This window comes from Berghia stephanieae, chromosome 11 (genome assembly GCF_034508935.2).
Source record: "Berghia stephanieae isolate SIO BIC M18660-M18661 chromosome 11, UCSD_Bste_1.3, whole genome shotgun sequence".
Lineage (NCBI taxonomy): Eukaryota > Metazoa > Mollusca > Gastropoda > Nudibranchia > Aeolidiidae > Berghia > Berghia stephanieae.
This window is the reverse complement of record NC_088370.1, coordinates 5215706-5233205: the sequence shown is the minus strand read 5'-3', so window position 1 is coordinate 5233205 and position 17500 is coordinate 5215706. Positions and strand designations below refer to the sequence as shown.

General features: G+C 37.9%; 1 pseudogene across 1 annotated transcript; it reads left to right on the top strand.

Moving 5' to 3' along the window:
• The first annotated feature begins 4759 nt into the window (after positions 1-4759).
• Positions 4760-7693, top strand: LOC144957156 (17-beta-hydroxysteroid dehydrogenase 13 pseudogene; annotated as a pseudogene). Its single transcript, XR_013642089.1, has 3 exons — positions 4760-4850; positions 6163-6871; positions 7683-7693. The product of XR_013642089.1 is annotated as a 17-beta-hydroxysteroid dehydrogenase 13 pseudogene (transcript).
• The last annotated feature ends 9807 nt before the right edge of the window (positions 7694-17500 follow it).

Below are 17500 nucleotides of genomic sequence, written 5' to 3'. Positions count from 1 at the left end.
ATAGACTTTATAGCAGTATCATCAAGATTCAGAAATGGCATATTAAATTGCAAAACCTACCCAGGCGCCGATGTAGACAGTGACCATGTCCCAGTTGTTTGTACAGTAAGGATAAAGTTTAAAGCTATTCAGAGAACAGCTGGTAGAATAAAGAGGGATTACAGGTTATGCAAAGACAATGGCATACAAACAAAAATGAGAGAAGAATTTGAAAATGCACTCATGATACAAAGCCAAAGTGAACCTGATAACGAAAAATGTGAAAAACAATTTGATATATTCCAAAAGTGTGTCAAAGCAACTGCAGAAAAGCATTTACCAATAGCTCAAATAAACAGCAAAAAGGAATGGATGACAAATGAAATTCTAAACCTATTTGAAGAAAGACGAAAATGCAACAGAGGGTCTGCAGAATACCAAACATTGAACAACCACATTAAATCCAAATGCATCGAGGCACACGAGAACTATCTAGACTGGAAATGCTGCGAAATCGAAACAGAATACAAACCCAACCCCCAAGAAGCTCACCAAAGAATAAAAGAACTATCAGGGAAAAGGAAAAGCAAAGCAGCAGGAAGTTGTATCCAAAACAAACAAGGGGAACTGCTATTTGAAGAACAACATATAGAAAGCCGATGGGTAGAATACATAGGCGAACTGTACAATGATCCAAATAGAAATGAACCACCACTGAAATTCAAAGAACCATTAAGCGGACCAAACATCACCAAAAGTGAAATTGAACATGCCATGGAACGAATGAGGGATGGTAAAGCAACAGGCCCTGATGAAATATCTGTAGAGGTATTAAAAAGCCTAGGAGATCTAGCAATTGATGAACTTCACATATTATTCAACAATATATACAACACTGGGAAAATTCCAGAAGATCTCTGTAACTCTATTTTCATAGCAATACCAAAGAAAGCAGGTGCAGTCAGATGCGAAAATTTTAGAACTATAAGTTTAATAAGCCACATCAACAAAATACTGTTGCGTATAATTATCAACAGGCTAAGGAATAATATTAACCCCGAAATCGCAGAAGAACAATATGGATTCCAACCTGACAGAGGGACAAGGAACGCAATATACCTCCTCCGTGTTTTAAGTGAAAGAGCTATACAGGTTCAGACTCCACTATACCTCTGTTTTGTCGACTACAAAAAAGCTTTTGATAGAGTACGCCACGAAGAAATACTAAAACAACTGCACTTCATTGGCGCTGATGAGAAAGACCTCAGACTCATGCAAACATTATACTACACCCAGCAAGCATCTATCAAAATCGGAAACTCTACAAGAAATTCCATTCCTATTAAGAAAGGAGTCCGTCAAGGGTGTGTTGCCTCACCAGATCTGTTTAATCTATACCAAGAAACAATCATGAGGGGCATAACTAATATGGAGGGAATAAAAGTAGGAGGTCACAACATAAATAATATAAGATACGCAGACGATACGGTACTCATTGCAACATCAGAAATCCAACTTCAAAAGATTGTTGACAAAGTGGTAGTAGATAGTGAAGCCAAGGGAATGGAAGTGAATATCACCAAAACGGAATGCATGGTAATACAGAAAAACCCCGAAAACAACAACACCTGCAATATAACGATTCACGGCGAGCAACTTACCAACGTAGAAAGTTTTAAATACCTAGGTTCAATAGTGACAACAGATGGAAGATGTAACCGAGACATACGAGCAAGAATAACTCAAGCCAAACAGGCCTTCATGGACCTGGGAAACATTATGAAAAACAAACAGATGTCGTTCGGATTAGATTCCGAGTCTTGAAGTGCTACGTGTGGCCAATCTTGTTATACGGATGCGAAAGCTGGACTACAAATGCAGAAACACAAAAGAACATTGAAGCTTTTGAAATGTGGTGCTTGAGAAGGATGCAGAGAATATCGTATACTGCACACAAAACGAACGAAGAAGTGCTAAAACAGACATACCAACAAAGGAAACTAATGCCCTTAATAGCGGATCGACAACTATCCTTTTTCGGACACATAGTAAGGAAAGATAAGAATGAATACCTGGCAAGTTGTGGAAAAATACCTGGTAAACGCGCCCGGGGGAGACAAAGAAAAACACTCATAGACCAACTGAAGGGCTTCACCAACCTAACAATCCAAGAGCTGTTTGAAAAAGCAAGAGACAGGGAGGAATGGAGAGAGATAATTCATGCAGTATCCGAAGCCTGGATCAGGCATGGAACCTAGAAGAAGAAGAACTCTGGACATTGTAATGTTCAGTAATTCGATATATATATATATATATATATATATATATATATATATATATATAATATATATATTATATATATATATATATATATATTATAATATATATATTATATATATATATATATATATATATATATATATATATATATATATATATATATATATATATATATATATATATATATATATATAACATCCAAGACTCATTGTGTTCAACGACTAGTAGCCATGTTTTTATTCCCACATTCTTTTCTCACAAGTTAAGTCACTCAGGATATTTCATCCAACATATTTGCTTTATAGCATAGGTTAACTCCCTTTAACTACGGACGTAAAAGTAACTTCATTAAATCCCTCCCCAAATGAATAGAAAATTGTATTATATAATGATTAAACGTTAAATATCATGTTCGCACAGAATTTTTCCATAATTGGTTTTCTATTTTTATTTATTTATTTTAATTGCGGCTATGTGGTCTAGTGGTATGACACTAGCTTTCGGATCGGAAGGTCCTGGGTTCGAGCTTCGCGCTCGGCGCATAGTTGAGTCCTTGAAAAAGGCTCTTTACTCACATTCTCTCACCGTACTCGGGTTAAAATGAGTACCTGGCCGTTAACAGCGTTGTCTTTGTTCGAAAAATTGTAATATCGTCTAACAGGCGTCATGTCCCGTCCTACATGTTAAATGTTGCTGTTGACCAGGGACCCCTTGTAAAGCGCTTTGAGCACATTTAGTGGATATTGCGCTTATAAAGCTCTTTTTTTTTTAAAGTTCAGCGTGTCTTAATCCTCTCCTTACCAACTATAGAAAATCGTCACATTCGTTACGATACAACCAACATTTTTCTTATTCAAATTTCTTTTGTACATCATAAAATTTAAAGAAAATGAACAGTGTGTTGTAGAGCATGTTTTGCTACTGAAATTATTTATCGAAAAAACTTAGTGCAATTATGTGTGAGTGGTAAAAACTCTATTATTTGTGTTAGTTGGGTGTGAAATTTTGGGGGAAATCCTGAAAATGGCTGCTATGGAGAGGGTTAACCGGGATCGACAAAACTCGTGATTTAGACGTATTATTCTATCAAGCAGTATACTTAGGTGCCCCAAACGTAAACAAAGGTCTAGAAGCACATGGCAAACCACATGTTCCTGTCTTGACAGCTCAAGTTCCAATGTAAATTATAGAAAAAAAATAACCTTTAAAATTTGGCTGTTAGGTGGCAAGAGAAACACATATTCATAAATACTCGATCATGCATCAAATAATGTCTAGATATGGATATTTTATGGAACAAAAGGTAAAATTTATTAACAGTTACAGTCTATCTATGTTTAGACCAGAGCAAATTATTGCGCTGGTGTGAACAAAACGAGAATTATTCGGAGCCTGATTTTCAGAATGATTTAGTCTTATATTATTATTTCTGCAACTGTTAGATTTTAATGTAAACATATTTTCAATACTGAAAGTGTATTGCCTACAACTCAAACTACAAAATTGGGAGACCTATATTGTGCGTAAATTTTTCCGGTCCCTAACGAAAATCACTAGCAACTTGTTATTGTTTACGTTTGGGGCACCTAACTTTACTGCTCTATTGTTTGTGAAGATTGATATTGAAGAAGAAGAAGAAGAAGAAGAAGAAGAAGAAGAAGAAGAAGAAGAAGGAGGAGGAGGAGAGGAGGAGGAGTAGGAGGAGGAGGAGAGAGAGGAGAAGAGAGAGAAGGAAGAGAGGAAGAAGAAGAGAAGAAGAAGAAGAAGAAGAAGAAGAAGAAGAAGAAGAAGAAGAAGAAGAAGAAGAAGAAGAAGAAGAAGAAGAAGAAGAAGAAAAGAAGAAGAAGAAGAAGAAGAAGAAGAGAAAGAAGAAGAAAGAAGAAGAAGAAGAAGAAGAAGAAGAAGAAGAAGAAGAAGAAGAAGAAGAAGAAGAAGAAGAAGAAGAAAAGAAGAAGAAGAAGAAGAAGAAAAGAAGAAGAAGAAGAAGAAGAAGAAGAAGAAGAAGAAGAAGAAGAAGAAGAAAGAAGAAGAAGAAGAAGAAGAAAGAAGAGAGAAGAAGAAGAAGAAGAAGAAGAAGAAGAAGAAGAAGAAGAAGAAGAAGAAAGAAGAAGAAAAGAAGAAGAAGAAGAAGAAGGAAGAAGAGAAGAAGAAGAAGAAGAAAGAAGAAAGAGAAGAAGAAAGAAGAAGAGGAGGAGGAGGAGGAGGAGGAGACGAATTATCATGGTAGTCGTCATCATCATCATTACCATTATCGTCATCATCATTAATTATTATTATTGTTGGCATATTATATATTTAAGTATACCCATCGCTCTTTGTGTCATGTCGCACCAATACCTCCTCCCTTTTCCAGAGCGAGGTCAACACACTGATCATTGCCAGCCGTCAATGCGCGGAAACACTGCAGAGTTTTGACCCTATACCCTTTGACCCCGCAAACTGAACTCTTGCTTGCAAAAACACTGGAGAGGTGTGTTCGTTTTCCTTTCCTTTACTTTCCACAGTCCATCAGTATCCGTCAGTTCGTCAAACGTGAGTGCGTAGGTTGTGTCTGTCAGTCAACTCAAAAGAACAAGCAGGCTAGTAAATAGGTGAGGGTGGTGACTGAATTATTGTCATGTTCTTATCTATCTATTGTATGATTTCATATTGATCTAGATACTTAAGAAAAAATATTTTAGACCTTTTTCATTTCTAACCGGTGTCACTGTCATTGGCCATAGATAACACACAACAGGACGTAGTCTGTGCCGTGCTGTCATCTGCATGTCTATTGTATTTGAATGACTTTTACGTTCCACAGTATGTAGTGTATTTCCAATTCCATTCGTGTGTCGTAATTTAAAAAGAATACAAGAAGAAATTTTAAAAATCTCTTCTTTGGCATGTTATATGAAACAAATTATCTTGAAAATTAATATCTATCTAAGCTCTAGGCCTAGGTAAACATAATATCAGTCAGTGAACTTAAAATTAAAAAAGGGCACTGTTCGGGGGTTGATGTCCCTGACGAGAGGGCGACCATCTTTTTATGTTTACATTGGAGATATGCCAGATATGTTTCGTTTGTGTGAAGCAATTTAGTCTTGTGGTATGAGTATGACAATCGCTTTCGGATCGGAAGGTACTGTGTTCGAGCCTTGCTGGTCGCATATAGTTGAGTCCTTGGAAAAGGCCATTTACTCACATTTTCTTACCGTACTCAGGTGTAACATGAGTACCTGGCCGTTGACAGCATTGTCTCTGTCAGAAAAAAAAATGTAATATCGCCATGGGTGCTAGTTTTCCGGTTCATGCTGGAATTCCGGTTTCGCGATATCTCGAAGTCAAATACCTCCGGTTTCAGTCAGTGTTTTCAGTAAAATAACCTAATAGCATCGGTAAAAAAATTGATGAAATAAGAGTAAAGTTTAGGCCGCATTTTCAGTAGGAACATTTTCAGGTTTGGCAAAGTGTCGAGATTTTAGTTTCGGGTTTCAGCACTTCTTCCTGTTGGCACCCATGAATATCGCCTAACAGGCATCATGTTTCGTTATCAGTCAAAGTAGAAATAAAAATGCAATAAATCAGATCATACTGAAAAATTGTTGAGTTATCCCAATTATCAGTAATCCGTGGTGTAACGGCAATGGCTACTATAACTAATCATGATGCGATGTATTCTAATATATAGTCTACATTCTAAGATATAGTTTGGACCCCGACAAGCCATTCACTGTTGGTTGAACAGAGATAATTAGCATGAACCACGAGATGCTGTACAATCAATTTTTCTTGAATCAAATCCAAACAAATTAAATATGAATCTAAAATTCTATTGTTAAAACGGTCACTGTTTCGAAAACAGTCTCCACTCTTTTTATACTATCATATTTTCTTTCCTTTTTTTTTCTTTTTTTTCAGATCTTATCATCCAGTCAGTTATACAATAATCTCAACATCATATCTTATGGATTGGAACTCACACTGTTTGCTAGGTCTGGTTTGAAAATTGTTGTGTCGTCATCTCAACAACCTACAAGACCTATCACTATTTAAACATTCTTGTCAGTTAAATTGATTTATAGGCTATGTACACTATCATTGTAAGCAATTTATTATGTATCCATTCTGTCACTGATAATGTTTCTTAATCGACGACAGAGCTCTTCTCATATAGACAAAGATCCGTATTGTAAGAAGTGATTTTAGCTAAGGAAGACATCTAGAAGAAGGGCGAAGATGTTAAGTGCTGTTGGTTTCAGCTCCATATCACTTAAATACCCATTTTAATAGCGTACCCAAAAGCAAGTGTGAGACCATCTCTGAGGGTGCGAGGCATTTTTGAAAATGTACATCGTCCTAGAAGTCGTGGTGATGGTGAAGACGGTCCTAGTTGCCTTTGCCACCTCATGGATTCACTTCTTTATTTCTCCGTCTAAGAAAGACGTCAAGGGTGAAATTGTCTTAGTCACCGGGGCTGGAAAAGGCATGGGGAGAGAACTGAGTCTTCAGTTTGCCCGATTAGGGGCCACTGTGGTAATGTGGGATATTGACGAAAAGGGATTGGAGGAGACCAAGGAAGAAATCTACGCCGAGGGGGATCTGGATTTTCTTACACCTGTGATGTTGGGTGAGTCACAATCTGATTTGTTTGTTTTTATTTCATAATATGTGACCAACTGTCTCAAAACTCTACTATATATCAGAAGAATCGGATGCCTAAAAATAGAATTTCAAGCTTATTAGCCCTAATAGCTGATTACAAATAAATAACTTCAGTGAGGAAAGTGAGTTTTGTTTCTTAAACTTCAAAATGTTTTAATTTTTAATATGATAGTTTTGATTTTAAACTTTTTAAAGTTTTGATTTTTTTAAATTTTAAGTTTCTTTCCTCTTGTTTACTCCGATATTGATGCTATGGGCCACATATATATGCAGTTCATTATATATTCAAGTATTCCTATTTACTTTTTGTATTTACTTCGTTAAATTCTAATTCCTTGATCTCCTATTTTTAGTTGTTTTTTTTTCATTTACACTTCCTCACATTCTAGCATTTCAGTCTATCGTCTTTTGTTTATTTTGATTACTATCATCTCTTAGCAGTCACTAAATACTTTATCTAGGTCACCACCCATCAATTCTTACCATTGGAAAAGGCAGAAACTGGAATCGGCCAATTCATTTGTTTTCATTGATTTATTTTTAATTCGTATTTAACTTTATCAGTTTATTTTCTGTTTAATTTTATTTTCATTTATAAAAAAAAAACTTATTTAAATAGCATTACAACAAATAGATGATTATTCCATATTCCTCGAAGTTTGCAAACCTTACTGCAATATTTTTATAAGGGAAAAGTAGCCAATTTTAGACCACCCAGCTCTACTCTATGGTATGCAAAATGTGAAAAGTAATATATGTCATGGATTTTTGTCCAGGGTTTTCTTGAAGCAACCAATAACATTTGCTAAGTGAGCATCAATGTAGATTCCACAAAGAGCATTGAGCTTTTATTATCCAGTAACGTCTGGTTATGGAAGAGTTTGACAAACACAGTATGACCTTTCCGACCCCGACGCTACCCCTTTATGCCAACCACTCCTAAACACTATTTTGGCTCATGATCATTATACAATTACTTCTTCTTCTTCTTCTTCTTTTGATTGCCCACAATCAATTGGTTGATTATTATGGCAAATATGAAACTGCTTTCTAATCTCTCTGTATTCCTTGTTTATAATCGTTAGTCTAAAATCAATTTCCAGGGACATTCAGGGGTCGTCAACGTTGGTCAGTGGTGGTTGGTGTAAGGTCCAAGTATTTGCATAGCAACTTGCCACAAAAGCATCAATTGTAGTGGCTTCGGTCACTTTAGCGTCAAGCTGGTTCCAGTCTCTGACCGTACGCGGCAAGAAGAAAAAACCACGGTATTGTGTTCTGTGTGTTATGAGGCTGTATTGGTTGTTGTTACCTCTTCTCTGTCTCAAAGGTGCTGGTATCAGTTTTTTCTTGATGACTGGGCATTCAGCAAGGTGGTGGTTGATCTTAAATAGCATTGTTAATCTTGCTGATTTTCTGCGATGTTCTAATTTCGGCCACTGTAGTTTTTCCAGCATGTCTGATACACTTGAGGTGTTGTGATGTCTGTTCAGGACGTAGCGTGCAGCTCTTCTTTGCACTGATTCTATTTTTGAGATGTGTTTTTGGGTGTGGGGATCCCAAACAGTGGAAGCATATTCCAGAACAGGTCTTACAAATGTTTTTTATGCCTTTTCCTTGATTTTCGAGGAGCTAATTTTTAGGTTACGCCTTAAAAAATCCCAGTGTTTTGTTTGCCTTACTTGTGATCTTGTTAATATGCTCATCCCATGTTAGGTCTTTTTTCATGCTAACACCAAGATATTTTGCAACATTCACTGTCCCCAATGTATGTCCGTGTAAGTGGTATTCAGTTATCGTGGGTGTTTTTGATCTTGTTATGGACATTGATTCGCACTTCGCTGGGTGAAGTATTAACATAACTAGGGAGGAATCCCCGATAGCTCAGTTAGTAGAGCGCTCGAACGATGCGCTTAAAGTTAAAGACATTCCATTCCTGTTTCGGCCATGGGACCGATCGAGGTGGGAATTTGTTTATTTTTTTGAAGAGGGGAAGGGAGGGGGGGGGGCTCTGACGCCCTGTCCACTCAGTATCTGGCCCCATTGATCTGTCAGAGAATAGATAATTTGCCATAGATCTGAAAGGTAGCAACACTGCCGTAGTTAACGCTTCAGAAACCGGGATAATCTACGGCTCTATTTTATATGGCGTTGAAGGGGGGGGGGGGAGGGGGGGGGGGCACTTTAATCTAATATGTCGTTTATTTATTTTGTCTTTAAAGTTGACCAGTGGTCTGATTCCATATGACCTTTGGGAAACAATCGTCAACATCTTCTCTCTCTCTCTCTCTCTCTCTCTCTCTCTCTCTCTCTTCTTCTTCTTCTTCTTCTTCTTCTTCTTCTTCTTCTCTTCTTCTTCTTCTTCTTCTTCTCTCTCTCTCTCTTCTCCTTCTCTCTCTCTCTCTCTCTCTCCCTCCCTCTTCTTTTCTCTCTCTCTCTCTCTCGGAGGGGGGGGGGGGGGGGGGGGGCTTTTGAATATAATATGCAGTTTGTTCATTTGTCTTTAAAGTTGACAAGTAGCCAGATTCCATATTTTATACATTACCTTTGGGAAACAATCGCCACCATCTACTCTCTCTCTCTCTCTCTCTCTCTCTCTCTCTCTCTCTCTCTCTCTCACACACACACACACACTCTCTCTCTCTCTCTCCCATACACCCCCCCCCCCCCTTTCCCTTGCCCCGATGCATTTGGTCATTTTTTTTTTTTTGTTTTTTTTTTTGGTCATTCCTCGTTAAAAACCATTGACCCTGTCAAAAAGGGACGGACGGGTTCAAGCGGTCAAGGTTCCTGTCCACTTCTATACGACAGCGCTGCCTATCTGTTTTATGTGTGCAGCGAGCAGAACAATAAAGATCTACCATTTAGATGTCTTCGTCCATTTTTAACTCCCCGCCCCCCTCTCCCTTCTTCCTTTGTGTGACGACGAGGGTAATATAGATAGTATGCAGATGACGTCACTCAGGCCTTTGTTATTGTTTTTGCCATCCGCGTTTGTGAGTTGTTCTCACTAAACTGTATTAACCTGACTATAAACGTTCATGTTTACACAGTGTTTGTGTGTTGGTCCTTTATACTTCCGGATGGCAATGTTGTGAACTCCTTGGCCAAGCGCATTCTATTTATAAAGACTTCAAGCATAAAAACATCACCACGGTACAGGGTGGTTAGGTGCAGCACATACAACACGAAATGATTTAACCCTACATTTATTAGTTGTCACGGCCAATTTTAATAAGTAGACTCAACGTATAGATAGAATGCGCTTGGCCAAGGAGTTCACAACATTGCCATCCGGAAGTATAACGGACTAACACACAAACTCTGTGTAACCATGAACTTTTATAGTCTGGTTAATACAGTTTAGTGAGTACAACTCACAAACGCGGATGGCAAAAACAATAATAAAGGCTTGAGTGACGTCATCTGCATACTATCTATAGATAGAATGAAGTTGACGTCACTCAGGTCTTTGTTATTGTTTTTTTTTTTTTTTTGCCATCTGCGTTTATGAGTATTGCTCACTGAACTGTATTAATCTGACTATAATCGTCCATGGATACACACAGTTTTGTGTGTTGGTCCGTTATACTTCCGGATGGCAATGTTATGAGCTTCTTAAAGGCTCCATACACGCACGGTTTTGATAGGCGTCCGAACCACGACCAGGCAAACCGGGGTGAAAACGCAATGTGTGTGGCCAAATACCTGGCCGATAAACCTAGTTACGGTCCATCGTTCGCAAAGCCCGTCTTGCTAAATATTTTTCGAGGCGATCGGAGATCGGGGGCGTGGCAGTATAAAAAATTGGACAATTTTTTTCGGATTTTCGCTGTTTTGACGTCAGATTCGTGATCAGCGTCGAATTTACAATAGGTTTGATACCAAGAACTATGTTTTTACTCCAAAAATTGATGAAATTAGAAATAAATTTTAATTAATATTGAGGCTATTTGGCCGACAGAACAGGGCCCCTCCCTGTTTTGTGATGGATCAAGTGGTATGACTCTCGCTTTCGGATCGGAAGGTTGAGGTTTCGAGACCCGCTCTGAGTGGTGCAGAGTTGATCCTTGGAAAATGCTCTTAACTCACATTCTCTCACCGTACTCAGGTGTGAAATGAGTACATGACCGTTCGTTGTCTTTGTTGGGAAAAAAATGCCCCATCGCCTGACAGGCGTCATGTCTCGTCTTTCAAGTTTAATATTGCTGTTGCCTTGGGACCCCTTGTTAAGCGATTTGAGCACGTGGATATTGCGCCAAATAAATGCTGTGTTATTATTTTTTTAAATAATATTTTTATAAATGTTGCGCCAGGAAGAGGTAGATGGCAAAAGTTTCGTTCATACAAAATAAAAAATAGTTTTCATGATTTTCAATGTAATGATATAATAATATGCCAGTTCTTTTTTTTTTTTTTCCTCCTCACCCGTTGACGCGACATGACGGTCGACCTTGACACAGACATTTGGGATTGGCAGACGCCAAAAAGCCTGGACTACGTGATGACAGGGGTGGGCATTGTAACCTTGAATTATAATCTACAAACAACGCCCCCCCCCCCCCCCCAAAAAAAAAAAAGAGAAAAGAGCTGTGTGTGTGGGTGGTGGTGGTGGTGGTGGTGGGGGGGGGGGGGGGGGGATGCGAATGCGAGTAGTCCCGAGGAGTACCCGTTTAACCTGCCACGGGAACACTGTCGATTTGTTTTATAAATAATAATAATAATAATAATAATAATAATAATGACGATAAATAAAAAATCTTTATTGTCCACAAAATGGAAAAATTTCCGTGGTCTACGTTGCTTTTAAACTTAAATCGGATTGCAAATGTATTGATGTTATGCGTATTGGAAAAATACTCACGACATCTCCATCGGGGTATAACATATTAACACACAAAATTGCAAACGCGAACGTTCATTGTCTGATTGATATAACTTAGTGATAAGTTAATTATAAAATGCTGTCTAAAAGCAATAACAACAGGTTGACTAACGTCAAATTCATTCCTTCTATTGATGCTCTGTGTTAAATTAAAATACTCACAAAGTCCGCCAGCCAGAAATATCACTCCAGCCCAAAGATCTACATGGAACCTTGAACGTTATAGTCTGATATATTTTTAATGAAACTAATCATAAAAATGGGTGTCTAAAACAATAACAATGAGATGAGTGACGTCAATTTGGTTCCTTCTATAAATATCCAAGAACTTTACTCACTCCTCCGCTCTCTCCTCCTTCAATACATATGAATCTATTCTCTCATCACTTTTTTGTGCGGCTATGCATGTGATCTTGTGAAATGACACTCGCCTTTGGATCGGACGGTACTGGATTCGAGTCCCGCTCTGAGTGGCGCATAATTGAGTCCTTGGAAAAGGCTCTTTACTCGCATTCTCTCACCTTGTTCACTGTTAAAATGAGTACCTCGCTGTTTACAGCGTCGTCTCTGTCGGGAAACAATTGCAATATCGCTTAACAGTCATGTCTCGTCTAGCATGTTTTTATGTTGGCCAAAGACCCTTATAAAGTGATTTGAGCACCTTTATTGAATATAGCGGTATATATAGCGCAAGTAAATTTTTCTCTCTTTCTCTTTTCTCTCCCTCTCTCTCTCTCTCTCTCTCTCTCTCTCTCTCTCTCTCTCTCTCGACATGTTAGATTATTATAGCTATTGCTACATATGATGCGAATATCTTGGGCGGTTATTGATGCTATGAGTTTAGGTAAAATGCTCACAACATCCACCAGTCAGAAATAACGTACCGTCATACAAAACTACGAGTAACCTTGAACGTTAAAAGTCTGATTGATATAATTTAGTGAGAACTAATTACCAAAATGACTGCCTTAATACAATAACAAAGAGTGGAATGATGTCAATTTCGTTCCTTCAACAGTCTAATTGATATAATTTAGTGAGAAGTAATCACTATTGTGCGCAAGACGAAAGATAGAATAACAGACAGTAACTGGGATCGGTTCTGTCGGCCACATAGCCTCACTATTAATTAAAATTTATTTCTAATTTCACCAATTTTTGGAGTAAACACACAGTTCTTAGTATCAAACCTATTGTAAATTTGACGCTGATCACGAATCCGACGTGAAAACAGCGAAAATCCGACAAAAATTGTCCACTTTTTTATACTGCCACGCCCCCGATCGCCGATCGCTCAAAAAAATATCTGCCCGTATGTGGGCAAAAATCATCTGCGATAAACGCAGGGATCGGGTCACAGCGATAGGTCATCCGTCCCGCTTCCAGCGGATGTCGACGTCTATGGAGGGCTTTCGCCAAGCGCATACTATCTATAGATATGTGGCGTAGTCGCACACATATGTAATGGCTTGTGATCGCATAGTGGTGTTTTTGATAGATGGTAATATTATCCTTTGCGTTGTGTTGTAGGTGTTAATAATGACGAAAGAGTTCAAGGGCCGATGATGATAAATGAATGTACAACATCAAGACATTCAAATCAAAGTCCAGATTCCAAGTTTCATTTCTTACAGCTTTATTTGTTGTGATAAATTCAAAATCCAAATCAAATAGCATGGTCATAATTCAATCAGTTTCATAAATTCCCAATCCGTAAAATCAGTCCAAATGTAAAGCCATTTTGCCTAAGTAACCATTTTCAATATACGTGGAATATTTCTAAGTCCGTAAAATAAAATAAATGAAGGTGAGTACAAAAGGTTTAAAGTGTGCAGCTCATAGCGAGGTAGAATCGTAGAATCCCGTTTTCATTCCAAACATCCTCTTTTATCTATAGATAGTACGCGCTTGGCTAAGAAGCTCATAACATTGCCATCCGGAAGTATAACGGACCAACACACAAAACTGTGTGTATCCATGAACTTTTATAGTCGGGTTAATACAGTTCAGTGAGCATTACTCATTAACGCGGATGGCAAAAAACAATAACAAAGACCTGAGTGACGTCATCTTCGAACTATCTATAAAAATTTACCCATAGTTCCATTATTTTCACGCTCCCTTGTAGTTTCGACAGTTCCCTGTCAGTCTACAATCCAACCCCTAAGAGTAAGACCAAATCATATTCAAACCTGAAACGTCAAATCCGATTAATAATATTATTTTGGTACGTGCGCCCACATAACAAAAACCCATTACAATCCGTTGCTTTTATTGCCAAATACGAATCAACGAAAGTAATTTTCTACTACTTAACACAACGACCAGTCCTTAACTAGAAACATAAAATTGTCCTAAAACCATAGCATATTCTTATTGAAATCCTGGCGTCGTTTACTTTGCTTGAATATTAATCATGTTTAATGAACAACTACAGCTATCCCCATTGTTCTTTCTAATATTGGTCATGTTTTATTGCCATGTTTTTCTACAAATTCTTGCGTAAACTTCTTGCATATGCTTACTCTCTTACAGATAGAATGAGGTTGGCGTCACTCAGGTCTTTGTTATTGTTTTTTTTTTTCTTGCCATCCGCGTTTATGAGTAATTCTCACTTAACTGTATTAACCAGATTATAAATGTTTAAGGTTACACATGGTTTTGTGTGTTGGTCCGTTATATTTCTGGGTGGCAATGTTGTGAGATTCTTGGCCAAGCGCATACTATCTATGAATATGACTTTTGTCAGGATATGACCGTCATGTCCATCATTTTCAGCCAGAGAAGAGTAACTGCTATAATACAGTACTACCCTGTGAAGAAGATAACAAGAGAGTAGCATCACGGTTTCTAATCGTTAAAAATAAACAGGCAAAAGAAACAAGTCAAGTTCTTTTTAAAAAATAGTTGATTTTGTTTTGTTGTTTTTTGTTTGTTTGGGTTTCTTTTTATGTTTGCTGGTCAGGGACCCTTTGTAAAGCGCTTTGAGCACGTATAGTGGATGTATTGTGTGCGCTATATCGTAGCTCAAGCTCAAGTTTATGAAGGATAGCCTTGGAGTAAAAATTGCAACCCGTAAACGAATAACACATACTACTCTACAAAATAAGTTTCGTTTGTTACAAAAATTTAAAACAAACAAACAATTAAACTTTGACTTCAACGGTGCTTGCGACACACTCTCAGCGTCTATAGATAGCATGCGGTTGGCTAAGAAGCTCACAACATTGCCATCCGGAAGTATAACGGACCAACACACAAAACAATGTGTAACCATGAACTTGAACGTTATAGTCCGGTTAGTACAGTTTAGTGAGAATTACTCATAAACGCGGATGGCAAAAAGCAATAACAAAATACATGAGTAACGTCAACTTCATACTATCTATAGATAGTTCGAAGATGACGTCACTCAGGTCTTTGTTATTGTTTTTTTGCCATCCGCGTTTATGAGTAATGCTCACGGAACTGTATTAACCTGACTATAAACGTTCATGGATACGCACAGTTTTGTGTGTTGGCCGTTATACTTCCGGATGGCAATGTTATGAGCTTCTTAGCCAAGCGCATACTATCTATAGATAGAGTATGTGACCTACTATTGTAGCATGTTTGTTGTCGGAAATAGTATGAAGATAACGATGATGAATATGATGGTAGTGGATTTTAACTTGAATTAAAGCTTATTGGCCCATTATATATATATATATATATATATATATATATATATATATATATATATATATATATATATATATATATATATATACAACCTCACTCTATCTCTACCTTACCATAGTGCGGCTATGTGGTCTTATGGTATGGCACTCGCTTTCGGATCGGAAGGTCCTGGTTCGAGCCTCGCGCTCGGCGCATAGTTGAGTCCTTGGAAAAGGCTCTTTACTCACTTTCTCTCACCGTACTCAGGTGTAACATGAGTACCTGGCCGTTAACAGCGTTGTCTTTGTCCGAAAAATTGTTCTATCGCGTAACAGGCGGCATGTCCCGTCCTACATGTTAATTGTTGCTGTTGACCAGGGACCCATTGTAAAGCGCCTTGAGCATATTTAGTGGATATTGCGATATATAAAGCTCAATTTAAAAAAAAAATAATCTTCCTCTCACCGCCCCCCCCCCCCCCTTTCCCCTTTTCCTCGAAACCAGCCATCACACGTTTTCTTGTCATCCAGTATTGATTAATATTACAACGGCACCTGCTTCATCCCGTTAATTCATTAGTGCTCACGTAATGCGTGAGTAATCTTGAAAGTAATATTGTCTGTTTTCGAATCACTGACATGAATCACAACCGTTGAAGCAGCGTTGTCTCTGTCGGGCGGGGGCAAAAATGTAATCTCGCCTTACAGGCGTCATTTCTCGTTCTACATGTTACGTTCTTCATATGTGACCCATCGTGTCAAACTGGTATTATGTCGAGGTCCACTCGGTTATGGAAATTGAATTCTTTGCCGCAAATATCAAACTTAGGTTTACTTTCTGTACGTTATGCTGGAGTATAAATACCATTTCTTGTTTTACACAAACTTCTAAGGTCCAATTTCTCATCATTCTATCTCTAAATTCACTTTTTGGGGTCTCAATCATTCCGACATAATACCGTTTTGAGACGGGGGTCACATATTACGGTTGCTGTTGGTCAGAGGCCCTTTGTAAATCGCTTTGATCACGTTTAGTGGATTTTGCGCTGTATAAAAGCACAATTAAAAAAATATTCTAACTTAACATATTTTTCAATCCATTTTTGGCAGCAGCTTCTAATGGTGCTCACTATACAATGTTATGGCGATCGACCCAATATGCAAATTCTTTTTTTTTTTGCGAAGGTTTCCTACTAAATATTGGACGACCCTAATCGCAAGCTTGCCAACCAGGATGATTTCTCGTATTTTAATACGCTTTGGTTTCCAAAAGACGTATAATAATAATAATAATAATAATAATAATAATAATAATAATAATAATAATTGAGCTTTTTTATATAGAGAAATATCCACTATGAGTGCTGAAAGTTCTTTACAAAGGGTCACTGACCAACAGCAACACGTAACATGTAGAATGAGACATGACGCCTGTAGGCGATATTTACCATTTTTTTTTCGGACAGAGACAACGCTGTTAACGGCCAGGTACTCATTTTACACCTGAGTACGGTGAGAGAATGTGAGTAAAGAGCCTTTTCCAAGGACTCAACTATGCACCTAGCGAGGCTCAAACCCAGGACCTTCCGATCCGAAAGCGAGTGTCATACCACAAGACCACATAGCCGCGCACACTTAATTGATAATGATGGCTAAAATATGCTGTATGCGGAGAGTTGTAATAAAAAAGATGAAAAAATGATAGAGTTGAAGATCATTAACTCACTCAATCCTAGAGATTTTTGTTACTTTTCAAAACTGAAAAAAAAGTATTAAAAATGAGCATTCAGGAGGATGTTTTATTCAACTACCATTAACATGTAAATACTAAAAACATTAGCTTTGATAATACGCCTATAATATGCTCAGAAAAAATGTATTAACTAGGCATGGGGTAAAGTAACCCCGGGGAAACTACGGATATAGCCGTGTAAGAGTAGAGTGAGTTAAAAATTCTCCTCGCCTTGATGAGTCTCAGTTGTCAGGCAAATGTCGTCATAGGAATAGTAGGATTTTCTACCCTCTACTAGCTTGATACGTCTCCAAAAATTCG